Source organism: Borostomias antarcticus (genome assembly GCF_949987555.1).
Source record: "Borostomias antarcticus genome assembly, chromosome: 13".
Taxonomy (NCBI): Eukaryota; Metazoa; Chordata; class Actinopteri; order Stomiiformes; family Stomiidae; genus Borostomias; species Borostomias antarcticus.
The window spans coordinates 5,514,208-5,526,977 of NC_140246.1; positions in this window are offsets into that span (position 1 = coordinate 5,514,208).

The following is a 12,770-nucleotide window of genomic DNA, read 5'->3' on the forward strand; positions in this document are numbered from 1 at the left end:
CATTAATGTTGTGCTTAGAAAATGACATGAATTTCACACATAATGACATGAATTTCACAACACTTCCATTAAACAAACGACATGTCAGTACTGTGTTTGAGAGATTTAGTGGTAATTTTTCCACTGCTGAAATGCCATTTTTTCCCCTACGTGGATCATTAAGTATCTATCTATTTAAAGTAAATTGTAAAAAAACAAAACAAGGGGCACTGATTAACTTGGCACGTCAATTGTAGCCACTAACGGCTTGAAGGAAACTCAGTCTTGGTGTTTGCTTTGCTTTTATAAGATGACATCATCGGGTAATCGCGCTACCTCTCTCTACCTCTCATAGTTGACTGTTGTTCCTGTTTATTGCCCCCCCCCCCCTCCCCCCAAACACACACACACACACACACACACAAGCCCCCCCTTCTCCTTTCACACACAACGCTAGTTGACTTTGTTTTGTTTTTTAAATGTATTTACCTTCGCTGTCTTGGACGTTCTTATGTATTGTATTGTTGTGTGTTGACCTTGTGTATTTCTGTATGCTTGTATGTATTCATTCTTGCTGGGGCCTCTTGACTTTCCGTCCGTGTTGAAGCACTGTGGATTCCTCCCACAAACAGTAAGGCAGCACACTTGGTGTGGTGCGGCTCAGATGTGTCTAGAAGCGCCGCCATTGTGAAACGGGTCGTCTTATCTCAGCCGTGGTACACGAGGCAGCGCGAGCAGAGCGGGCCCAGTGACACTGCGGCGCCGGATAACTGATGACGGCACGCATGCGGGCAGCGCTGGCGGTCGATGTGATGGGCTTGGGGTCTTTTCACCGCTGCGGATGGGGGGGGCTGGCGTTGCCATGGAGACGGACCATTGTGCGTTCCGCGGCCCGTCACCTGTTCCCGATCGCTTCGCCACATCTGGATCTGGCCAGGCTCCGTATTCTTCGTCCTCCTATAGAAAGGGCCGGAACACACGCACATCGACGCATCCACTAAAACTGCACAATAGCTTCCTTTCATCCTTCTCAGATAATGCCACGATCAAACAAACACACACAGACACACACCCCCTCTGGTGTCAACAATGGAACAGGCCGTAAATACTCTCCCAGGCTCATGTCAAGGGCCGGGGGAGGGAGCGGGTGTAGTAAAGTGGACTTTGTGGGGTTGTATGACTGCCCACTGCCAAGCCCAGGACAAACAGTGATAAGGAGCTGTGCGTTGTTCATTAGGCCGTTCAGCAGGATCCTCAGAACGCCTGCTTGTAAATAACAGCCCCGGCCTCTAAGAAGGACGGAGATAATGATGGCTGCTTTTATGTTCGTTTGTACGGCACTTTTTCCCTCTATTTTTAGCTAGCCTGTTTGTCTGCGCCTAATATCTCCTCTCATTTCCTTTCCTCTTTCCTCCTCTCCCTCTCCTCTCCTCTCCTCTCCTCTCCTCTCCTCTCCTCTCCTCTCCTCTCCTCTCCTCTCCTCTCCTCTCCTCTCCTCAAACAACAACAAATACGGGTGTGCCGTAAGGCTGCGTTTTATCTCTTATTTATTTTATATACTAATGATTGTGTCAGTCACCACACTAGCTGCTCTTTAGTCAAGTTTGCAGATGACGCTGCCCTAGTGGGTCTCTTAACGGACACAGAGCAGGACTACAGGACTGAGGTAGACCACTTCTATGAATGGTGCACGACAAACTCACTTATTCTAAATATTTCAAAAACAAAAGAAATGGTGATGGATTTTAGAAGAAGCCCCCCCTCCCTGCAAACGGTTACCCTACAAGGTACACCGATTGAGACGGTGGAGGAATATAAGTACCTGGGCACTATCATTGACTCCAAACTCACCTGGACTGCAAACACAGTGGCAAGATACACAAAAGCACAACAGAGAGCTTCAAGGCAGACGTAACAACACTGAGACTGTTCTACCTGACGTTCATTCAGAGCGTGGTGACCTTCGCCATCCAGTGCTGGGGTGGAAGTCTGTCCATCCAGAACAGAAACATGCTGGACAAGGTTACTAAGGCGGGGAGGAAAATCACTGGCTCAGATGTTCAGAGTATCTCTCAGCTCTCTGATCAATATACCATCAACCTTGCCAGACGAATACTGGACGATCCTTCCCATCCACTCTTCTCAGAGTTCCCCCTACTCCTCTCTGGGGTGGTTTAGAATGCCAAAGCAAGGACAAAATGAGCCAGCACTTCTTTTGTGCCAAGAAGCATTAAATTATTGAACAGCTGTTGATGCCTGTTGCAGTGATGATGATGTTGATGCGATGATGTTGGTGAGGATGGTGATGATGATGATGGTGGTTGGTGACATTGTGGTGTTGGTGATGGGCGTATATTTTAATGTTTTCTGTATGCTTGACGTGTGCTAAACAAATTCCCCTCTGGGGCAATAAAGGTTTCAATTCAATTCCTCTCCTCTCCTCTCCTCTCCTCTCCTCTCCTCTCCTCTCCTCTCCTCTCCTCTCCTCTCCTCTCCTCTCCTCTCCTCTCCTCTCCTCTCCTCTCCTCTCCTCTCCTCTCCTCTCCTCTCCTCTCCTCTCCTCTCCTCTCCTCTCCTCTCCTCTCCTCTCCTCCTCCCCTCCTCCGGTGATATCACTCTACCGCTCAGCACAGCTCACCAGCAGAGGAAGAGCATGACGACCCCCCCTCCCCCACACACACACACACACCCCAGCTCCCCACACATGCCCACATACTCCCTCCCCAGCCTCAGCTAGCTCCCCAGGCAGGCAGAGGAAAAACACCCCCACCCCCCCCGCCAGCTGCATCCTTGGATAGGTGTGACAGCAGCTACAGCCCGCCGGGGCGACCGACGGATGACGGCGCCCCCCCTGTAGAGAGGGTGATGATGGCGAGGGGCCGCGGAGGAGGAAGCGCCGCGCGGCGAAGCTGAATTTGGGTACGCGGGATTAGCCGCACAGATGTGCGGAGGTTGTTACGGCGAGGTGGCCGGGCACAGCGGTCAGTAGGACGGTATTTGCATGTGTACTGTTTTGCACTATTATGAGTGCGTTCATGCAAAAAGCCATCAGGTAGTAAAGATGTGGCTCATCTTATTACAGATAAACTATACTGATTAACAGATGTGCGATAAGGCGTGTCATCTCTACGGGACGCGAACCTGTGACCTTGCGCTCGCAAGTCGGATGCGCCAAGAGAGACATCTCGCTCGGCAGGGCCGCTAGCACATCCTTTATACTAGGGGAGTGAGTTTCACTACTCGACAACTACGGTACGCTACTTTAGCTTGCTTATTATATACAGTAAGCTGGAATATCAGCCCTCAGGGAAGGCAGTAGTGCTGGACATGGCGAGGGCTGTTTTGGTGTCCCCACTGGGGAGGTGACAGACTGGGCCACGCGGAGGCCAGCCAGCTAGTCTTCCTGCACTGTCTGTCTGTCTGTGTTTGTGTGACCCACATTGTGACGACAAAGCAGGTTGTTCATCTATCATTCATACCGGGTATCAGTAGGCTGTGTGTGCGTGTGCGTGCGTGCGTGCGTGTGTGTGTGTGTGTGTGTGTGTGTCTGTGTGTGTGTGTGTGTGTGTGTGTGTGTATGGCCCTTCTGTCCCCCTCACTTCCTGTTGGGCTGTGTTGAGACGGTGGTCAGGGTCAGGTCAGCTCTTTGTGTTGAATGGGGAACAACGCTGAACGCTTTGAATCAAAGGCATTAAATATCCAACAGGTGACAGGTGGTAGCCCACAAATTCCACGAGGGTGGCATCTGCGGTTGGCATCATCCGGAGAATCATCCGGTACATCATCCGGAGCTTGCCCGTTTGTACAGAGTGATTGCCGTTCGCGTAAACCACACAGCCCTGTCATTTCCATGAGTTGCGTAATGAGTGTTGTCCTACTGGTTTGCAGAGACTGGTCAGGTACTGATGGCCCTGCCTGCCTACTGGACACCGTAGCGGGCCATGATCTCCCATGCTGCCTAGCAGCCCCGCTACCTTTGGTGCCCCTCAGCCAGCAGGTCAGCAGGTCTTTTCATCCCTATGGAGACACCCTTATATATACACACACACACACACACACACACACACACACACACACACACACACACACACCCTCTTGGCCAGGCCTCATCTGGAACCTGGCCAGCTCCACTCGGCCACAGGAGAATGCGGTTGGTACTGTAGTAGTGTTTGACCACCTCACCTCAGCACACACACACACCACTCTCCTCCTCCTCCTCTACCGCTCTCTCTGAAGCCCGTGGTGTACTTGTGCTGTTTAGCGATGCCTAACACGTAGACAAGCGCATACTTTCTGTGCCGTGTTAATCTCAGGTCGACCTGCACGGTCGGGGACGCAGAGACGCATGGTAAAAAGCAAGTATACCACGGGCTTCACTCCTACAGAGAGGGACCTTCTTAGACCCCTGCTGGGGCCTGACCAGGGGTGACGGGGTCGAAGGTCACAAACCCCAAAACGGGCCTGGCGGCTACCAGGATCAACTACCACCATTTACATCCAGATCAAGTTCAATTATTTACTCTCCTAGTGCTGTTTCAGAGCGCCTAACCTGAACAGTACACCTGTAACTTGAGCCTAAAGCCTTGTGCCTTTTTATTCTTTTTCTAGTGCCCCTATCGTCACCAAACCCCCTCCCCGCTCCATCTTGAAAAGGTACTCGACTAAGGTCTCAGAAAGCGAAGCGTCACGGTCTCTGACTCTAGAGGCGCTATTCTATTCGCCTTTTGGGAGTTTCGAGCATCTTGCGGTTCCCTGTAGCCCCCCCCTCCCCCCCTCCACCTGCAGGGCCAGGGGAAGAGGAAGTGGGCTGACCTGTGGTGATACAGCAGATCATTTTAGCCAATTGGCTATTTTAGCCAAATTAACTCCGCCTCCCTGGCGGTCCGGCGAGCGGCGAGGAGAACGTTCCAGATAGGCTCTGCCAACTTGGCATGCATATTAAAGCCCCACGGCAAGCTATCTGAAATGGATTCAAAACGGCAGCCTACTGTTTTTGACCCCCCCATCCAAATGAGCACATTAGCAGGCCGGCCGTGCATCCGCTCACAGCCGACCAGTGAGGAAAAACTAGCCTTGTGTCACTGACTGCGCATGTCTTCATCTTCGTCAGCTGCTTGCGTCGCTCGGCTGAGGGCCGGGACGCCTCCACGCTTCCTGTGGAGTCTGAGCACCCCGCCCCCCCAGACGAGACACTGAGCTTCCTGCTGCCTCCGCGCACGCCAGGGGAGCGGCGTCCGAGCCAAGCCGGGCGAGGAGCCCCGCCGAGGCAGGGGGAGAGGATGTGCGGGGGCGTTTCTTGGAGATCTTGGGAAATGCTTGCGTGTGTGTGCGTGTGTGTGCGTGTGCGCGTGTGTGCGCGCGCGTGTGAATGCTCCCACTCACCCACACACACTACATACTTAGTATGCGACAGTGCCAGGTTGAATCGCCATCCGTATTTCCGAGGTCCTCCTATTCCCTCAGCTGGGAGTTTGTGTGTGCGTGCGTGCGCCTGTATACTGTAACTGTAATTGAGGCGGTTGTTCGCAAGGAAGCCATCAGGTGTTCTTAAAAAAACGTTCCTCCGTGGCTTCGGCCTGGAAGTAGTGAAGGCTACAGTGTTTTATCTGCCGTGCTGGTGGGGAACTGCTCCTGCTTCAGATGTGGCGCTGACCTCATCAGGATGCGCCAAGCCTCCAAAGCGTTCACGTTCACACAAGGGAGAATATCGCTCAGTTACAAGATACGCTGTTGGTATGGATACAAAGGTTGAAATCAGAAAACTTTTTTCGTCCTCTTTCAATAAAACCCCAAATAAAGAAACCACAGTGATGGGAAAAGCAATCACATACCGGCACTGTACATACAGCAACACTGTACCAGCAGCGGCGGTGGTGTCTATATCCACAGACACACACACACACACACACACACACACACACACACACACACACACACACACACACACACACACACACACACACACTCCCATCTTCACCCTGGAGACTGTTCCTTGTTCCAGAGGCCTTCTAATTTCAGATTGGATGGGGATTTTCCCCCTATGACTCCACGGGAGGTTTTTAATCATCATCTGTTAATGACTGCAGAAGATGGGGACGCCTTTTCATTCATTTGTGAACGCACACAAGGGGCCTCGGGGACCCTCCGTCTCCTGTGCTTGCCGTTACCTAGACGACCGGGGGGGGGGGGCGCGTTGCGAGGAGACTCCTCGGCAGCGGAGATTGCGCAGCAGTCGGACCGGCCATTGTTTTGTGTCCTCGCAAACATCACTTGAGAGCTCTCGAGACGCTGTGCAGCTCGACCGGAGTGAATACAAACGCAGGCCGGTGCCAGAGTGCATTATGGGCCGTAGCTGTACACGCCTCCAGCTTCAAATCGGGGCCGCGTTGTGATTTGTAAACTGTATTGTAGCAGTGCAGGCTTTGTCTCAAGACGACACGAAGAAAAGTTGCTTTGACGTACCGTAGCAAGTTGTTGGTGCCGACTTGGATTAGGAATGTAGAATACAGACTGGGCTACAGGCTTCCCAGAGGCCTCTCCTCCCTCTGCTCAGACGCGTGACAGAGCAGCCTCCTTGGACAGGACATGTGCAGTACATTTACTTTATGTGCAGTACATTTACTTTACAAACCATACTTACCTACTCGATTGAATCTTGCACACTGTTGGCATGTTTGCACAATCTAGGCAATGGTGTGCTTAAGCCCTACCCTACCTACCTTATACACTTGTTTATTTGCACTCTTGTATACTCTTAACGTGCATTTTTCTTCCCTATTTTATTTTCCTTTTTGAAATTGTTGGTTGACTTTTAAACATCTGGTCAGGGACAACTGATGAAGGCTAGCCTTTAGGCTACGTCTGGCTCATATGCAGCTCGACTGTTGATTTGTGTGCAGCGTCCCTGATAAATAAACCAATGAATGAAAAAAAAGTGAAATGAAATGTCCTCATCCACGGGGTGTCCTCAGGGACCTGTCTTCTCACCAGTCCTCTACATCCTGTATACTAATGACCGCCAACGCCGGCATGCAGACAGACACATCCTAAAATGTGCAGATGACTCCGCTATTATCAAGTCTCCTCCACAACGATGAAAGTGCCCAATGAAAAGGCGTCCCCATCTCCTTTGTAGGTTTTTATTTGTATACAGTAGTTTCATTTTCATTTCAAAGCTTTATTAATACTCCTGAAGCACTGAGGTTTCCCTCATTTACAGTGATGACGAGTGTGTAGCAGTGTATTGCTTTGTTTTATCTGCTTGGTGCAGAAACAGTAGCCCCTTGGTGACAAATACAGTAGTTGAGTATATTTGAGTTGAGTATATTTGGATTTCTGTATATTGTGTATCTTGGCCAGCTGTAAATGTGTATTTAGTCTGGGTTGTATTATTGCATTACTTTGTTGTCCTTTGACTGCTGTAACAGTGTCATTTCCCCCTGGGGATCAATAAAGTACCTACTGTATTACTACTGTTATTGAACACCATGCTGAGCAGTCTCCATGGAGCCATATGGAAAGAACCCTGACCCCACCTGCTAAGTGCACACTTATCACCTACATACTGTAGCATTACCAGGACATTAATGTAGGCCTAGATATGTATACAGTAGGATTTCATTATCACGGTTTGTAGCATCCAATAGTTTTTCCAAGCTATTACATCTATGGCTAGGACCAACTCAGTGGCCTTGCGGTTAGAGTGTCCGCCCTGAGACTGGGAGGTCGTTAGTTCGATCCCCGGGCGAGTCATACCAAAGATGATAAAAATGGTACCCGATGTCTCCCTGCTTGGCACATCAAAGGTTGGATTGGGGGTACGTCCCTGTGACATACTAGCGTCATGTACTTGTACATCAAGCTACTTCACGCTACGGAAACAGGACATAGGCTCCTGCCCTATTGGCCACTAGGCCTGATAAACATTGGTTCTCAAAAGGCTTATGTACATCTATGGCTAAATGCTATCATCACATAGTGTAAACAGTAGGCTACATCCTAGATAAGCAGTCCTGCACAGGGCCACGGTGCGTCTCTCCACGACTGGCCACCTCGTCACATCATGTTTGCTTGTTCTTCTGATGAGTGATTAAACCTGGGATTAGATGTTCTGGTTTTTATTTACATCAGAGAGCACGAACAGTGCAACACCAAAACTCACTACACGATGTGCGCTTCGGTTACGAGATGTAGTAGGCCTATACATTCTTATCTGTGTTCGATAAAAACTAGACACCGTTCAATCTCACGCCAAAAATGACAGATCAGACTGACAAACGGGGGCAGATAGGGTACAGACAACAGGGCAGACGGTACAGACAACAGGGCAGACAGGGTACAGACAACAGGGCAGACGGTACAGACAACAGGGCAGACGGTACAGACAACAGGGCAGACGGGGTCCAGACAACAGGGCAGACGGGGTCCAGACAACAGGGCAGACGGGGTCCAGACAACAGGGCAGACGGGGTCCAGACAACAGGGCAGACGGGGTCCAGACAACAGGGCAGACGGGGTCCAGACAACAGGGCAGACGGACGCATTTTGGACTACACACCAAATGTCATAAATGCAAACTTTTTTTTTAGTTATTTGACCACTTTCAGGAAAATTATAACATTACAATAGGACTCCAGTGTATGTCCTCTAATAATAATCTAGAAATTGTACATTTCCTTACGAACTACTTACATTCCTATTACCGTAAAACAACTGATAAACCTTCGTTATCCTTTACTGGATGAAATCAGACTGGAGAAGAATGATGTTGACTGTTGGGGATAGGAATGTAATCAGCCTGGACTCCACCAGCTGCTGCTGTCCTTCCGTCACCCCGACCGAGGCCGCCAGCGACCTGGGGGGCCTCCGCCCTCCGCCCTCTGCCCTCTCAGCTGTTTTCACCAGCCAATCCTCTGATTACCGGTGACCCACATCTTGCAGATTTGATGGGGGGTGGGGGGGGGGGGGGGGGGGGACTCTGGGCCCCTTGGGGAAGGTGAGAGGTGTGTCTGAGTGGATTAGCCGTTAGCCTTAGCTAAGGCAGGGGGACTGGAGTCGGGTAGCCTGGGAGACAGTCTTTCTCGCTGGGCCTTTATCTCCTTAAACCTGCTTTAGAGCATCACAGGAGAGGTGAAAGCAAACAACAACATGACATAGAACTGCTCTGGGGTTAGAGGGAAGAGGGCAGAGACACACCAGGGAGAGGGACAGAAACACGGAGAGCCCTTATGCACAAAGCAAGACCACTCCCCCTGGCACTGCCACCAGATGAACACCCCTGTCCTCACCAGTTCGCTGCAGTATTGCTGTTTTTCCCCCCACATCTATTGCTCAAACGTTACATCAAATCTAAACTGAGGACACTGAAGCATAGTAGGCTACATGCTGTCGGTGAAGGATTTGGATTGATTGAATTGGTTGATAATTTATTGATATTGGTTGATAATGTATGGATATTTATAGCATGTACATAATCCATCCATGACGCCGGTACCTTTATTTGTATAGCTTTGTGTAGTTTGTAATTATTTGTCATCTTTAGAGCACATCACAGAGCCGGAAGCAACATTTTGCTGTATATTGTGCACTGTATCATTTACATGTGACAAATATATCTGAATCTAACGCCCTGCGTTGGGTGGCAACCTGGGTGGTTGGGTGGTAACCTCCATTTTGTGTTCTTTATCTGATTTGTATACTGTGGAAGGACTGCTATGAAGACGACGTCAATCTGGCATTCTGCTCTTCCTGTTCTTATCTCACTTAAGTAAAATGTATTTTTATACTCCCTTGTCATGATATGATCCTCTCATGTGAGTATATGTTGAAATGAATTGAATTGAGGGGAGGGATACACCTTTTGGAAACATTGTTTTCCAGGGTACAGTATCATGCCAATCTTCGGTGAAGCTGTGACCGAGTGTGCGTCTGTTTCTCTGTGTTTACCCAGGTGACTCTCCTCTGTCACACCGCGGGATGAACGGCTACGCTAGCCCCGCCTACCCCCCCAGCGGGTTCAGCTCCTACACCTCCCAACATAAGTGAGTGTCCCCGTTTCACCCTCCTCTCCTCCTCCTTCTCTTTCCCCTCCTCCTACTCCTCCTCCTCACCTTCTCCTCCTCCTTACCCCTCTCCTACTCCTTCTCCTCCTCCTCCTCCTTCCCCCTCCTCCTCACCTCCTTCTCGTCCTCCTCCTTCCCCCTCTCCTCCTCCTCCCCTCTCCCCCTCCTCCTCCTCCTCCCAGCAGTAGCAGAGTCGCCCGTGCCTGTAACGGGCTTGTGAGAGCCTGTTCTCTCCCAGCCTGACCACGTGCTCAGCGACCTCCGTGCTCTAATTGATCTGGATACTTAATTGCCCATTCTTACCCCCCCCTCCCCCAAGTCTGGCGGTAATTGAATTCCTGTCAGAGTCAGGATAATGAAAACATGTCAGGCTGGAAATGATAAGGGTAATGAAGCAGTCAGGAGACCCCGCCCGGCCAGGGCTAGACGGGGCAGTGGGGTGGCCTAAAACAAGTGCACCCATCAACCCCACAGGTGCTGCAGCCGCCTTTAGCCTCACTTCTCCGGGACGTTCCTCATCGGACGTTCATCATGAGGACGAGAGATTTAGTATGAGTATAAAAATCTGAAAAGCATGTTTTTAAAGAGCCGTCGAGCTCTGACGATTCGAGACTCGACCTGGAACAACTCCAAGCCTTCTCTGTAAGGTCGTTGGATTGATGTCACTGGCTCGTCCTCAGGGTCACTCCCCCCCCCCCTGCTTCCTTTTGGCACAGCCAGCAGAGGAGCTGAGGCGTGCACAGGTCAGCCAGCAGTTTGACTGGATGCCCTCCATTATTAATCCTCCCAGCAATTAGAATAAGCCTGGGAATGTGAAAAAATATCAAGTATCAAGACACTCATTAGCACCGCTGACACTTGAGCCCCCCGCAGTGTGAAAGAGCACTCGGCACTCCCACACACGCACACACACACACACACACACACACACACACACAGCACTCCCACACACACATACACACTCACTCAGCACTCCTACACAGACACACACACACACACTTGCGCACGCACACAGTGACATCAGACACACACACAGTCACACACACTCAGACTTACACACATGTTTGAATGATTCTCTCACTCTCTCCCTTCCTCCCTCTCTCCCGTCTCTCTCCCTCTCTTCTCTCTCTCACGCTGTCCCTCTCTCTCCCTCTATCTCTCTCTATCTCTCTCTCTCTCTCTCCCTCCCTCCCACAGTGGCCATGGCTCGCAGTCCCCTGAGCCCCTGGAGCGCAAAGCCAAGTCCAGTGCTAAAGCCCTTTACGGTGGGTAGTCTCTCTCTCTCTCTCTCTCTCTCTCTCTCTCTGTCTCTCTCTCTCTCTCTCTCTCTCTCCTCCCTCCCTCCATCCCTCCCTCCTGTGGACAGAACATGCTATCAGTGCTGCTCCAGGGTCTCTGTGTCCCAGGGTTCGGGCCAGAGGCTGATTATCTGGCCCAGGATTGTAGAAGTACTGATATGCACTTCCTCGTCGTGCTGCTTGGCAACCTCAAACCACTGAACCTGATTGGCTCACACGTGTCCGTCGGAAGCGTCTGGCTCACGGCATACCAGTGCAATCAGCCACTTTGAATACGTTTAGAGCATATCTCAGGAGGATATATCATATCATGAGGATATCCTGCAGTTGGATTTGAGTGTGTTTTTTAGAACTTGTGTGTGTGTGTGTGTGTGTGGGGGTGTGGGTTGGGATCCACAGATTTTTAATCAAACGCCATCCTAACTTCTCACCTTGCCTCTCCGTTATCTAGGGCAGAGCTTTTCCTGTCCTGATAGACTAAGAAATCTAGGGGGGGCGGGGTTTATTGTTACGGCTAGAATGCGCTCCGTATTCATTGTCATGGTGAAGTCGTTGGTTTCCAAGGTAACGCTCTATGCTCAGCCAAACACGTTTTCTCTCCTATAGACAGACGAGCCACACCCCCTACTGCAACCTCCGCTACTCAGATATACGGTTGGTCACTCAGCGGGATAGGACCCGCCAACAGCCGGTGATTGGTCATGATGTTGTTTTCTCGGGGCGAATGGGAGGGAAGTGGGCCTGCAGTGTTCGTCTTTGCAGCAGCTGAGGGGGACCTCGGGGGTGAGCAGCGGCCGTCCCCGGGTGTGCCTGTCTGAAAAGCTTTTCCCATCCGGTGAATAGAACGTGCAGCTCACTGTGGGGCTCTGTGAGGGTGATGTGAAGACATGAGTTAGGAGCTGCCTGCAGAGATGCCTCACTGCCACCGGTTTGACGGAAAGGCTGGGATTCAGTCTTGTGTGGTTGTTTTTGTTTCATATACAGTATCAGAAGTTCATCCGAATTGGTGTCGGACCATTCCTTCCCTCCCTCCCTCCCTCCCTCCCTCCCTGCCTGCCTCCTCTCATTCACTCATTCATTCATCATTCCTTCCATCTCTCCATCATTGCACAACAGGAATGGACGGAATATACTTCCTCCGCTCATCTGCCAAACATAAAAAGAAAGGTAGAGGCGAAGTGTGTGTGTGTGTGTGTGTGTGTGTTGCATGCATTCCTCACCAACCCTCTGCAAAACCACTGTGAACCAACTCTATGTAGGCCTACTACTCTATTTCTACTGTCAACCAACTTTATGTCGGCCTACTATATTACTACTGTGAACCAACTCTAGGCCTTCACCCCTAAACCTGTTCAGGAGCTTTTTTTTACTCCTGCAGAACAGACAGTTATTAACATTCTATAAATAACCTTGAAGCCCATTGCTCTCTCTC